Genomic DNA, 13,922 nt, shown 5'->3' on the forward strand with positions numbered 1-13,922 from the left:
TTGAACCAACTGCATTCTACACACGAATAGAAGATAGACCCAAATATGAAGGGTAAAACAAAAAGGCTTCTAGAAGCAAATATTGGACAATAGGTGCCTGACCCTGAGGTAGATGCAGATTTCTTAAACAAGACCTCAATATATATATCCGACAAAGGACTCACATCTAAATAGACAGAGTGCCCATAGACCAATAAGTAAAAGACAAAGAACTCAAGGAATTGGTCATACACTTGAAATGGCACTTCACAAAATGATATTCAAATGGCCAATAAGCCAAATGGTCAACATCATTAGTCAACAAGGAATGCAAAGTAAAACTACATTGGAATACCACTACATACCCATGAGAATAGGTAAAATTAAAAGCTCTGACAATGCCAAGTTATGGCAAAGAAGTAGAGCATCTGGGATCCTCAAATACTGCAGGGGGGACTGTAAGTTGGCACAACTACTTTGGAAAGCCGTTTGGTAGCATCTACTAACACAAAACATATACTTACCCTATGACCTAGCAATTCTACTCCTAGTTACATACCCAAAAGAAAAGAACACATATGTCTATCAAATGTCCACAGTGGCTTTATCCATAATAGCTAAAAACTGGAAGTGACCCAAATGTCCACCCCCAGGAGAAGAGAATAAAGAAGCTATGTTACATTTAGGCAAGGGAGTACTACGCAGCAATAAAAAAGAATGACCTACTAATATGTGTAACAATATGGGTGAATCGCACACATCATTTTCAGTAAAAGAAGCCATACACTAACAAACACACACTATACTGTATGATTCCATTCATATGTCGTTCAAGAACAGGCAATACTAATTGATGTGGAAAGAGGTGAGAGTGGTGGTTACATCTGGAGGATGAGCGGTTATCGCCTGAGATGGGGCATAAAGAAGCCTCTGGATGCCAGAACTGTTCTCTATCTTAGTCTCCATGGTGGCTGCACTGATACATATTGAGCAGACACCATATGCTATGTGCCCTTGCACATGGCCAATGAGAAAGGCATTTTTTCTTTTTTTTGCAGCTTACATTTGAGTGAGGCAGGCAGATACTAGGCAACTAACTTTAGTGACCTATGTTGGGTGCTGTGGTAAAGGAAGGAGTGGTGGCTCTAGGCACACGGAGCAGGCAGAACTCATTCATTCCAGGGATGAAGAGAGACTTCCGTGAGGAAGAGATGGCTCAACCGAGAACCATTAGGCATTAGGTGTGGGTAAGAGGATTGGGAAGAAAAGAACATTCCAGGCAGGTGGAACAGGATGTGCAAAGGCCTGGAGGTGAGCGAGTGAGAAGGAATTAAACATTTGGTATGGCTGGCATACAGGAAAGAATGAGGATGAAGAAGTGAGGCTGTGGGGTCAGCAGGGGCCTGTTCTTTGGTGACTAAATGAGATGTGTTCAAAGAGTTTTGGCTTTTCTAAGGATGTTGGGAAGCCAAAGCATGGTTTTAGGTAGGAAAGAGCCAAGATCACATTTACATTCTAAGAAACGAGGCCAGGAGGCTTAGCAGTTGAAGCTCTTGAGGTGGCCCAAGTGAGAGATGATGGGGGTCTGAAGTAGGGAAGGGACAGAGGAGCTGGCCATCAGTGCAGGATTGCAGAGATGGTGAGGAGGTGGAACTGAAGACCTTATGATGGTGGGGTGTGCTGGGTGGGGAAGAGGAAACAGACTTTCAGGACTTGATTCCTTTTAGCCCTATTAAGAAAGGAATGTAGTTCCAGACCCTAGACGACGCCAGCGCCTGGTGAGTTGTGCTGTTCGATGTCTCCTCTGAATTTCCAGTGTCCCTTCGTTGCTTCACACTGCCTCCTGGGAGGAGCCTTTCCTTGCAGGGTGAGCCTTGGGAGTTGAATTTGCTCAGCTCTTTCGTGGGTGGAGTCGAGGGTTGGAAGGAGGGAGACAGGTGCACGTGGAGGGCTTCCTGTAACGCATCACACCCTCCAAGTCTTCCTCCCTCCTCCCGCTCACCAAGTAGGTTCTTTTCAGTCCCCTGACGTTCCCTGATGAGGTAACGAGGACAGAGCGATTTAATTGCATCCGTGGTCTAAGATACTTTTGGGATGGCACTATCAGAGGATTCCCCTTCCCAGGAATTTGAGTCCTCTCTGACCTATCCTAGTTGGGAGTTGGTGAAAAGCGAACACAGCGCCCCCTCGCCCCAGGCGGGGTGGAGAGAGCAAAGCGAGATGAAGACCATAATCACCTGGGTACAAAACTCGAAACTCGAGGAATAAGAAGTTTAATATCTATCGGTCTGCAAATCCGGAGGGCCTGGGGCCCCACTGGGTCCCCTTTCCACTGAGCTATTCCAAACCTTGAATCAGAAGGGGATTTAGAAGCTAACAGCTGCCGGCCGCGAATACCTTTAATGCCCAGGCCGAGAAGAAAGCGGGTTAGGATCTGATCCTGCTGAACAGAGGACCCAGGAGCCTCGCGCCCGCGGCGCTCGGTGTGGCGGGGGCGCGCTGCGCGCTGCGCCTGGGCAGGCGGCTGCGGCGGCGTGGGCGCGGTGATGCAGGTGTGACACCCGCGGACTCCTGCCTCGGCCCGGATCGCCCCAGCGCCGCGTGAGCTCGAGCTGCTGGCGGGGCCGCCAGGGCGGACGCTGCCCCGCCGCACCCGGAGGCGGCCGCCCGCGGACTTCCCACCCAGGTAGGGGACGGCGTTGCTTGCTCCGGTGCGTGCAGACCCGGCCGGGGCACGGACCCCGCGCGCTCCTGGGGGCTCCCAAGCTCGCCCGCCGGGGCTGAAACGTACACGCCGGAGCCTCTGAATGTTGTTTATAGTAAATTGCACAAAAGGCAGGGAAGGCGCTTGGAAAGCGGGCGCCGAAAAGCAAGGACTTGCCCGCTGCCCCGGGGCTGCGCGCTTCTTTCAAGGTGGCATCCCCAAGGGCTGTTTTTAAACCCTATTTGAACTGTTAGCGCCATACATAGTTTTGCAACTTAGGCTGCTGACATTTATAACTGTTTCCGTAAGCTTCCTAGCCACCGCTTTTAGTTTCAATTCGATTCCTACTAGATGGATTCTGTTGTTGTTGGTTTGTTTTGAAAGAACAGGTTAAAAACATGCCTACACCTGGTGGCTCTGGGTTGGGGTTTGTGAGTGTGTATTTCTGTATGTGGAGGGCGCCCTCCGCGGGCGTGGGAGCCGTTTCTTAGGGACACAGAGAGGATTTGTTTATAGATGGATTTTAGCGCAAGGAAAAGAACATGATTTGTTCTGCAGGGTTGGGCGAGCAAATGCGTTCAGCCAGGGAGGAGCGAGGCACTGCCGTTTCTTCCGCAGACGGGTGTTAGAGATCTCTGCTGTCCAGGGTTCAGCCGGGCTGCTGAAACACGATCCTTTATCCAGAAGTCACAGATGCAAACTAGCTCCGTTTAAAGGTAACTTGAAGTCAGCTTCTTGAGCTCTGATAAGAGCAGCTCAGGTCGGGAGGGGTGGGGTGGGCTCTAAGAGGTGCCTGCTCGTTTTTTAAAAAAGCCTGTTTGAGAGGTAAATGTGGGTGGTTTGAGGCTCAGGGAATGGCAGGTGAGGGATGACAGGTGTGTGCGAGGGAGAATTGGGCACTGTAGCCAGCTCAGTGGTCATTCTGGTCTCTTCTATGTTTTTGCTTCCTGCCCTTTCCAGAAGAGGTGACTTGTCCTGCTTGCTCCAGTCGATGCAGTAGATACAGTACAGGCTCATTCTGCATCTTTCTTGAGTCAGCAAAGACTCATCCAGCACCTAGTGTGTGCCAGAGGCCAGATTAATCCTTGGGGATGCAGAGATGATGAAAACAAAAGTGCGGGCTCCCCAGAAGCTCACACCTGGTGGGAGAGAAGCACCTGTAATAATGAAGTGTGCTAAGTTCAGTAATGCAGGTGTGAAAACAGAGCGGCGGGAGCAGAGAGGAGGGAGGAATTAATTATGACAGTGATTATTTTTAGTATGAAACCCTCACAGATGAGGAATTACATAGATTTAAATAGGGACTGGGTTCTTCCCTTGGTCCTTGGTCTGTGAGTGACCCACATCGCTCTCCCACCCCATCAACATCACGGCCACTGGATGGGCAGAGCTTTTCAAGTCACAACAGGGCTGGTGTTTGCCGGACGTGACCAGACCCCAGTAGACGCAGACACAGGCTGACACCAAAGGAGGAGTGTGCCCAAGGCAGGCCAGGCTTTTTATTTATTTATTTATTTTAATGGATTGTTTTCCTACATTCCAGGACCAGGAAGGTTTTGAAGCAGTGCTTCACAAAATCAGGGATTCTGGAAGATTCTGAGGGATTTTCTGAGCAGAACTTCTGCTTTTTTCCCCGTTGGGTGCCTGACCTGTCTGTGCTTGTCCCAGCCCAGTTCAAAAGAAAAGCTCTGACCTTGATTATATCTAAATGGGTGGAATAAAGGAAAATTAAAACCCTTACCACCAGTCCTCTCTGGGAGATGAAAATCCAGTCTCATGGATGTTTCTTCCTGGACAAAAGCTAAAAAATGATAAAATGAAGAGCTCTTGTGTTATGTATGTTTGCCAGAGATGCATATCACATGTATTTTGTAACCTAAACCATCATTGAGGTATTTGAAAAGCAGGCTGGCGCATTGCAAGGAGCACGGGCTTTGATGCTCAGACACAGGCAAGTGTTTTGGGCTAGTTACTTTGCCTCTCTTTGAGTTTTGGTTTCCTGATCTGTAAAATGGAATTAACAATAGAGTTGTTATAATAATGACATAGTAGGTGCTTAAAAATATCTGTTCATTGTGAAATGATTGTCATGTATAAATTGCTTGGCACAAAGCAGGCACTCAAGAAATGGCACTTCATTCCCTGAGTACTTACTATGTGTCACGTACTGCTCTATGTGTGCAGAATTGAAGTAAATAAAGCCCCTCAAGGAGCTTAACTTGTGTATGTATATGTGTGTGTTTAAGATAATGGACAAATAAATAACTAGATAGTGTATCAGCCTATGACGCATTATAGGGGAGAGCAATAAAGCAGGGTAAGTGGAATGGGGAGTGCTGCCAGAAGGTAGCGTAAGCATGGTTATTTTTTTATACGGCTTGGTCAGGGAAGGCTTTGCTGAGAAGTGACATTTGACCAGACCCCTGGGGAAGTGAGGGAGCAAGCCAGGCAGATGTCTGAGCAAGAGCTTTGTGGGCAGCGCTACAGCACCTGCAAAACCCTGATGCGGGAGAGAAGCATGTTCATGAGAAAATTGGAAAGGAGGCCAGGGAGGCTGAGGTTGAGTGAGTGAGGGGAACAGCAATAGGACTTGAGGTCAGAGGGGTAGCATAGCAAGGTCACTGGGGTAGTGCCTCTTGTAATTTCTATTTGTCGCTCAGATTTATGTCCTGAGCTCTGGTTTAAGGAATTGGCTGGAATTCTACACTCTACGTTTAGAAGGTTGGGTGGTAGACATAGGTTCCTGTGGTCACTCAGAGCGTAAATGAACGCAGCAAGCAGAGGCATAAATCTTTGCAAGGCGACGAGAGGCACAGGAATTAGGGAGCAAGTGGCAAACAGTGTCTGATGCGTTTCCTCCACATCAAGGACTGTATTTGTGCTTCTTTTGAACCTTAGTATTTTGTTAGTTTCCTTTCCCCCACCATGAAAGAAAGGGTCTCCTTTATTGAATAGTCTTGCAGGTATTCTCCTTGCTGGTTGTTTTTCTTTTTTCTTTGAGAGCAATAATAGTTTCTATGGTTATGGAAAGGTGTCGGAATCAAATGGAAATATACTGGCCTTTGGTGTACCATGGAATGCATTTACATAATATCATATGACGCATTTATTTGAGACTTCCTTCCATCTTGGAGGCTTCCTGTGAAAGTCGCAGTTTGCTGCCGTGTCCTTTTGAGGTTTGTTCCTCTCGAGAGCGTGTTTGGGGATTTGAGAGCTCCATCCCACGGCCGTCCTTGATGCAGTAGGTTTACTGCAGTGTGCTCCACCGACAGAAATGGGACTGGATGCCTGAGAATCTTGTCAAAGTTTCTCTGAAATAGGATATGGCGAGGCTGGGTCACGGTCAGGGTAGCTGCCCGGGTGTCCCCCAAGTTACTTCAGAAGGTGACATTTACCTCTGTGAATTTCCCCCATGGCTTTTAGTCTTGCTGCCTCAGAAACCTGATCTGTCTCTTGGGGCCACATCACAGTGACCTTGCTCACCTGCATGCCGGTCTGCTGATTTGCAGTGGCTGAGACATGGTGTGGTATGGTTAGTGTGTCTTCTTCCTGCAGACGCCCCTTTGTGAGAACTAAATCACAAGAAGTTTTCCCCGTGAGCACCTACCCAGAGCAAAGCAGCTGAGATGCCTACCCTTGGGACTCATCACACACATTGGGGCTGATCTTGCCGACAGGCCTGCAGAACAAACCTCCCCCAAACTTAGTGGCTTAAAATGGCAACCATTTGTTATTTTCTCACATGTCTGTGGGTTGGCTGGGCAGTTCTGCAGATCTGGGTTGAGCTTGGTTGATCTCAGCTGGGTTTGCTCATGTGGCTTTGGTCTGCTGATGGAGTGGCCGAAGGCTGGCTGCTTTAGGATGGCCTCAGCTGGGATGCCTTGGCTCTGTTCCATGTGGTCTCTCAGCCTCCAGTGGGCGATGCTGGCATGTTCACATAGTAGCGGCAGGAGTCCAAGAGAATGGAAACTCGCATGGCCTCTTGGGGCCTAAGCTTGTAACTGGCACACTGTGACTTCATCCTTGTTTATTGACAAAAGTAAGTCACAAGGCCAGCCCAGAGTGAAGAAGCAGGGGAAGATGGCATTTTTTGATGGGCATTGCTGCACAGTCACATTGCAAAGAGCATGGATACAGGGAGGGGAAGAACTGGGGATATTTTTGCAATCAATCTATCCTAGGGACCTTAATATTTAAAGTCCCCTTGGCTAAGGCTTCTTTTCTCCTAAACTTTGCTTGAATGAGCAATGTCTGCAACTTACCCTTTTTTCCTTTTTCTTTTTTTCTGTGTTTCCGTGTGTGACCAACTGTAGACCTATTTTTCTTTAGTCAGTCATTCATTCACCAGATATTTATTGAGTGCTGTCTATGTGCTAGGCATGTTATAGGCAGAGGAGACAGCAGTGAAAATAACGAGATCTATCCTCATGAAGCATTCATTCTAGTTGGGGGAGACATAATATGTAAGTAAACAAGTAAATGTGTAATATCAGGTGATGAAAGAACCTGAACCAGGGAAGGGAGGATGGAGTGCTTAGTTGAGTGGGGGTGGGGGGTAGGGAGGAGTAGGGGGTGGGCACTTTATATAAAGTCATCAAGGTGTCATGAAGGGAGTGAAAGAGTGAGCCAGATGGAGATCTGGGGAAAGACCCTTTCAGGCAGGGAAACAAGTGCAAAGGGCCTGAGGCAACAGAGTACTGGCATGTTCTAGAATAGCCAGGAGACTCAGGTAGAAGGATCTGAGAGAGGGGGAGCATGGTATAAGGTAAGATCAGAGAAATAGCAGGGAGCTAGGTGATACAGGGTCTTATAGGGCCTTGTGTGGACTTTGGCTTTCTCTCTGAGCGAGATGGGAGGCCATTGGAGAATTGTGAGCACAGGTTGCCATTATCTGATTTATGTTTTCAATGCTCACTTGAGCTTTAGACCTTAGAAGAGGTTCTGAGGGCTCAAGTGTGGAAACAAGGAGATCAGTCAGGAGGCCACTGTGATCCAGATGAGAGGTGATGGTGGTTTGGACCAGGGTATGGCGGTGATGGTGAGAAGTCCAATTCTGGATGTATTTGATGATGGAGCAGAGAGGACTTGCGGGTGGGTTTGATGGGTTCAATTTAGGGTATGAGAGAAAGACAGGGGTCAAGGATGACTCCACATATTTTGACCTGAGTAACTGGGAGGAGTTGCCCTTTACTGAGATGGAGAAGGAACAGTTATGGGGTTCAACTGGACATCCAATGGGAGATATTAAGTAGGCAGTTATATGTGTGAGTCTAAAGTTGAAGGAAGAGGTCCTAGAAGGAGATACACATTTGAGTATCATTAGCATGTTATCTGTTTTTCCCTTCAATAAGCCAGGTCACTGCTGTATCACCAGTGCCCAGAATATTGCCTAGCACATAGTATGTGCTCAATGAATATTTACTGAGTGAATGAATGGAACCCTTTTATCACTGGAGGTGACTGCAGATCTTTGCTTCAGTGGCTCTTGAAGGGTAACTCCTTGAGGTTATTTCCTTTCTTCCCAAGGTCTCCTGGGAGCCTTATTGTAGATCTTGTGGACTAAAAACAGACTTTAAATGTGAAGCCTCCAATTGCTTATACCTTACAGAAAGCAATGTGTGGTGACAAGTAAGAAAGAGAAACAAGTGGAGACCAAAAAATAGCTCGTACTTTCAAAAAAGGAGACGAGATTTTCCAGAGAGAAGTGGTTGAAATTCAGGGGTGTGATGTTCCTGGGTTATTATTATACTGCTCTTAATTTAAGATTAAGCAGGATCAGGGAAGAATCTTGTAAAAGGGAGAAACTTATTTAAATCAATTTTATGCCGAGCGAAAGAGTGTCACCGGCTTGTTGAAAAATCCCACATCCACAGCGTCTTGCATAATGTGTTCCTGTTTATAAAAGGAGAGAAATAGGCAGTAGCCTTACAGGGAAAGGAGAGGGATGGAATGACCTCAGTCTCAAACTCTAGGTACCCTGCCTTTCCTCCCCATGGTGTGGCTGAATATGAGTGTGAGTTTTGTTTGCAAAGATATTGGGGGCGGAAGGTGGGAAAAAAAGTAGGTGCTACAGTTGAAAGTCATTTCCTGTGTGTGCGTGTGTGTGTGTGTGTGTGAGAGAGAGAGAGAGAGAGAGAGAGAGACAGAGACAGAGAGCGAGCGAGAGAGAGCCAATAGTGGGATAAAAAAGAGAATTGAAGTCCAGAAGGAAGTACGAGAAAGAGATAGCCAGTTGACCTCCATTTTTGTGAGTGGGTAATAGGCCTGACCAGGTTGGGGGTAGGATGGAGCGATGGGGTTTGGAATCAGACAGAACTTGGTTTGAACTCAAGCTTCATTACTCTCTAGCTGTGTAAACTTGAGCAAGTTATTTAACTTCTCCAAGTCTTGGTTTCCTCAGCTGTAAAATGATGATGGTGACGCTGATGATAATACTCAAGTTCTTTCCAGTTCCCTTTATGCTCCTGGACTTGGAAATATGTTGGTCTAAATGTCGATTAAGGGATCACTGTACCTGGTGAGGTACTTAAAGTTTCTGTGTGAAGAGAGAATTGAGAACCTGTCATTTAATGTTGCCAGTGCTATTGAGAAGATTATTTGCATGGGGCCATGCTGTTCCAAATGAGACAAGTGGATAATAATCAGCCTTATTGGCTAGAGATTTCCAAGGTGGCTCAGAGGGGAATCAACCTTCTATTCTCTGCAATAAGCCAAGCCCACTAGCTCATCTCTGTGACGTCCATGGTTTGTTGGAATTCCATGATGAAAATTTCTGAGTCCCTTGGATTATGTAGATGCAGAGATTTCCCTATCAGATGCCTCTGGGCATTACTTCCACAGAATCTGCCCCAGGTGTCTTCTACTGGACAAGTCTGCTGTTCTCTCCATTCCAGGCACATCATAGATATTTATTACATCATGAATGAGTAAATGCTGTTATGGTTGCATTGGTGGCTGAGCCTCTTCCTGGTTATTCCTCACTGGCCTGGGCAAGAAATGAGTGTAAGTGACAGTGATGGGCTAAGTCTTCAGCACCTAGTCAGTACTCAGCAGCTAATGGTTTCTCTCCCCCCACTTCTGTGCTTTTGCTGCCAATCTGGCCTCCTTTAGATCAAGGAAACGCGCCCAGCTTTCGCTTGGAGCCCTCAGACACAACAGCAGCAAAGGCTACAGCTCCCTTGCTGTGTTGCCCATTGATCACAGCTCACCCAACAGTGTCTCGTGCTCTAGCAACGGAGACCACACCATGGATACTCTCCTTCAACTCACCAAACAGGAGCCTGTGGTCCTAGCAAGTCTTCCGGTTTTCTGTAGAAACTCCAGCTCCACTCACTTCCTGTTTCCTTTACTCATTCGAGCTTGCTTCTGTCTTGGGTGGCAGTGAAGAGAGTAGCATGAACTTTCTTTGCCCAAAAGGCAATTGAAAATTCTCCCCTAACCAGTGACTGTGTAATCCCTCAGAGATAGAGTTGAACTGACCTCTTCTAGGAGCTAGATGGTATAGGCCACCTCCTTTCTCCCGTTTCCATTTTATAGATGGAAACCTGGGGCCCAGAGAAAGGCAATCACAGACAACTCAATTCTTTTGCTTCCAGCTCTGCATAGATGCAAGAGAAGGTAATTTTGAAGACCACTGGGGCCTTCTGGAATCACAGATGTCTGGACCTGGAAGTTGGCCGTTCATGCTGGGAGCTGGGTGCCATTAACTGCTTCCTATGTCAACCCCAGATGATGCCTGTGTTGGCAGGAGCTCTGGGCTCCTAAAACTCACCCAAGCAGGGAAAGGTGTGAGTTTTCAAGGTCTTTCCATGACAGAAACCTGCAAATGAATATTGCTAAGAAGAAGGAACAGAACATGACCTTGGATAAACGTGCCATCCATCATTATTTCTGAGTGTGCAGGTTTTGTTTTAATAAATATTTCATGGGCAGCTTTCTTTTCAGATCCAGAGCAAGCTCAAGGCAATGGAAGGACTTATTTGAGCTATGGGGTCTTCCCATTTTAGAGCTGAAGGAACCTTAGAAAGCAGGAATCTAAACTCCTTACTAGGCAAAGGAGGGAGCTGAGTCCAGAGAAGGCAATGACTTATTTAAGATCCTACAGTAAGTTAATGATGGAGAGAGGATCCAGCCCAAGTCAGCGCCACAGCCACATAAGTTCATCTGAGGGTAGAGGATAAGAGAGACTGGGAAAACAGGGCCTGGGTCTCCTTCGTTATTATGCTTAGAAATCCTCTGAAACAGCACAACGTGTTTTCCCAGGCAGCTGAGAGCCTGATTAGGCTCCTCAACTGCTTCTTCTGAGAGCTCCTCTGGGATTCCCCTGCCAGCTCCCACAGCCCAGGCCCAGGGAGGCTGCTCTTGTTTTTGCCTGCGGCCCCCGCTCTCCTGCCATGCACAGAATCTGACCGTGGCCTCTCGCCTGATCTGCGCTGCAGCAGATGGTGCTGAGGAATGGAGCCCAGCTGGCATGTAGGCGGCTCTGAGGGAGAGGAAACGGCCTTGTGGGGTGGCCTGCTCTGGGCAGAGGGCTGGGCCTGGGGATGGGGCTGGAGAGATCATGACAATGTCAGGAGCTCCTGACCTTGGCCCTGGAGAGCTCGAGGGACTCAGTTCCACACCAACTCCTATGATGAGTGATGAATGCATCCCACCCGTGGCTGCTTAAATGTCCATGGGTTACATGCAGCCACTTTTATTTTTTTAAGCAAAGCATAAACTTAAGCTTTAAGGAAAGGGAAGCTAAAGGGAAGCAGTAGCTTAAAAATTTAAGTCACAGAAGACAAGCTCAAGTGGAACAAAGCGGAGGTAGATGAGAAAGGGTCAGAAGCAATAGGGAAACAGGGTGGGAAGCTGAGCCAGGTTCTCCTCTGGCTCCCCATGATGGATGACTTCTCTTTTCTTCTTTTGGTGGTGCTGGCCAATCTCTGGCATGGAAGCTGTGCCAGGCTCCAGTCCTCACATCACAGGATTGGTGGCCTCCTGTTTCCAAGTGGCCCAGTGTGCAGGATCTTGGGGCATCACAGAGGGCTCTCAGAGGCCAGCTTAGTTCTATCACATTTCTCAGTTTTTTACCTGTGTCACTCCCAGGTTGGCATCCTGTTACTTTCAGCCCATTTCCTCCGGACAAGTAAGGCCCCTTCTGGCGGAGTCGACCTTCTAGTCAGTTCCTGGATTCTTGACTTCTTTGAGATGGTAGAAGGCAAAGAGCTCCAGAGCCAGTCTGCCTAGGTTCCCAGCCCGGCTCTGCTTCTTACTAATGTGAGATCTTGGGCAAGTCATTTAACAGCTCTTGCCTCAGTTTCCCAATCAGTAAAACGGGAATGATGATAGTATTACCTACTCTGTAGACTTATGGAGAATAAGACATGAGTTAACTTGCACAAAGGGGCTAGAACGGTGCCTGCCTCCCAGTGAGCGCACTGAGGGCAGATAGTATTCAACGCCACGTCCTGAATCCAACAACTGGCTCAGGTCCATTTATGGCAGCTGCCACTCCAGATAGAGATTGTCACCCCAGACTCCCTGGAGCTTGCTCAGGACTCTGGTCTGCCCCCTGTGCTCTCAACTCAGAGAGACAAGGTCATGCTTAGGGCTTGCCCATCTGAGAATGGGAGGGAAAAGTCACCCTCAGCTTATAAGGCTCACCACCAGCTTTGGCGCAGCACTTTAGTGTCCCGAGCGTGGGATCCTCATGACAGCCCTTGACTTAGCAGCCTGTAAATCTGTTTTATTCCCGCTTTATAGATAAAGAAATGGAAACAGGGAAGTTTAATTTTACAGCCAACATTAATTTTGTACTAAGTACTGGGGATGCACATATGCGTCAGCTGTTGTTCCTCTAGGAGCTTGAAGCGTGATCATGTGACAATAATGATTATTATTATGCACATATGATTTCATTTAATTCTCACAGTCCCTGTAAAGTGGGGGTTTATTGTTTCCATTTTATAATGGAGTAAATGGAGGTTCAGAGGAGTTAGATAACTTGCCCAAAGTTTAGCGTCTACTAAAGAAGCTACCTGATGCCCTAGAACATGTTCTTTGCCCTGTGCTGTGTTCCCTCCCAACCTCGTCCGTGAAGGCTTGTTGGGTGTGGCACTGGGCCTCAACGTGCAACCCTGACTCTAGGGTCCCCCACTCTTGCTGTGACAACACACTGTCTCTGACGGGAGTTTGCAAGTATCTAGCTAGTGCCCAATGGGCTTAAACCAGGCTCCAGACCCACCTGCTTCCCAGCCTCTGGAGCTGTTCTCCTTCTCTCATACGTCCACCTGCCCTACTGTAGGCTTGTTCTCAGGGCCAGTACTTACCTGAAGCTGGAGATATTTTCACTGTGAAAGGGGTCAAACTTCAAGCGTCCTTGATGATAACGGGCCCTAACTCAGTGCTCCATGGCTCATAACTCGTTTCTTCTATAACTTTGAGACCAGTTTCCTGTCTTCCCCAAGGAGGAGTTGAGAGAAATCTGTGTTCCTCTGCATAATTGACTTCATTAATTCTAGACTCTAAGATTGATTTTGGGCCCAGGCCCAAACCATACTCTTCCACAAATATTTATTGGGCCACTGCTACGTTCTAGGCCTTGTCTCTGAAGCCGTTCTCTTATTGGAAGGGTCTCTGTTTCTCTCTCTGAAACCTTTCATCTTCTGGAAGCAGGGGTCTTTGAGGTTTGTCTCCCTTGCTGCCCCAGGTGCTTCATGTGCCCAGGGAAACAAACCTCAGGGCCTTGTCACTCAAAGGATGGGACCAATAGCATCAGCATCACTCGGGAGCCTGTGGGAAATGTAGAATTTCGGGCCCCACTCCAGACCTGCTGAATCAGAACTTGCATTTTAACAAGATCTCTGGGTGACTTGTCTGCACAATAAAAGTAGGGCACAGGTCACAACCTCTTCATACCATTTTTTCCTGTCTTGAGAGCTCACATGGTCAATGGTTTTGGCCCCACAACCTCTGATTCATCAGAGAAGGAGGATCATGACTTGGGTGGGGGCCAAGCTTCCTCTGTTGGCCAGGTCTTATACGGGCTGCATGCCTGGGCTGTGCCATTGGGAAGCTCATTAAATAGTAATTATAATGCAAGGTGAGAAGGTGATATCATGGAGGTATATACTAAGTAAATGCTTGTGGGAGCACCAACTATAAGCAGTTGCTATTGCTGAATGAAGAGAGAAAACTGAGGGCCAGTAAAGGCTATTGGACCAGATGAAGGGGTACTGCTTAACTGAGCCTTGAA

At 47.6% G+C, this 13,922-nt stretch overlaps 1 protein-coding gene across 16 annotated transcripts in view; it reads left to right on the forward strand.

Moving 5' to 3' along the window:
• The first annotated feature begins 1,881 nt into the window (after nucleotides 1–1,881).
• The window catches only part of SV2B (synaptic vesicle glycoprotein 2B), a 193,716-nt gene continuing 181,675 nt past the window's right edge, over nucleotides 1,882–13,922 (forward strand). For 10 of the 16 annotated variants that reach the window (XM_070267173.1, XM_070267133.1, XM_023650705.2 and 7 more), the window contains exon 1: nucleotides 3,242–3,399. The gene's annotated coding sequence lies outside the window, so the exon portion shown is untranslated. Of the gene's footprint in view, nucleotides 2,666–3,241; nucleotides 3,400–13,922 lie in introns of those variants that run through there. The other 6 variants (XM_023650699.2, XM_023650695.2, XM_023650691.2 and 3 more) reach the window with 6 other exon arrangements.

Source organism: Equus caballus, chromosome 1, assembly GCF_041296265.1.
Source record: "Equus caballus isolate H_3958 breed thoroughbred chromosome 1, TB-T2T, whole genome shotgun sequence".
Taxonomy (NCBI): domain Eukaryota; kingdom Metazoa; phylum Chordata; class Mammalia; order Perissodactyla; family Equidae; genus Equus; species Equus caballus.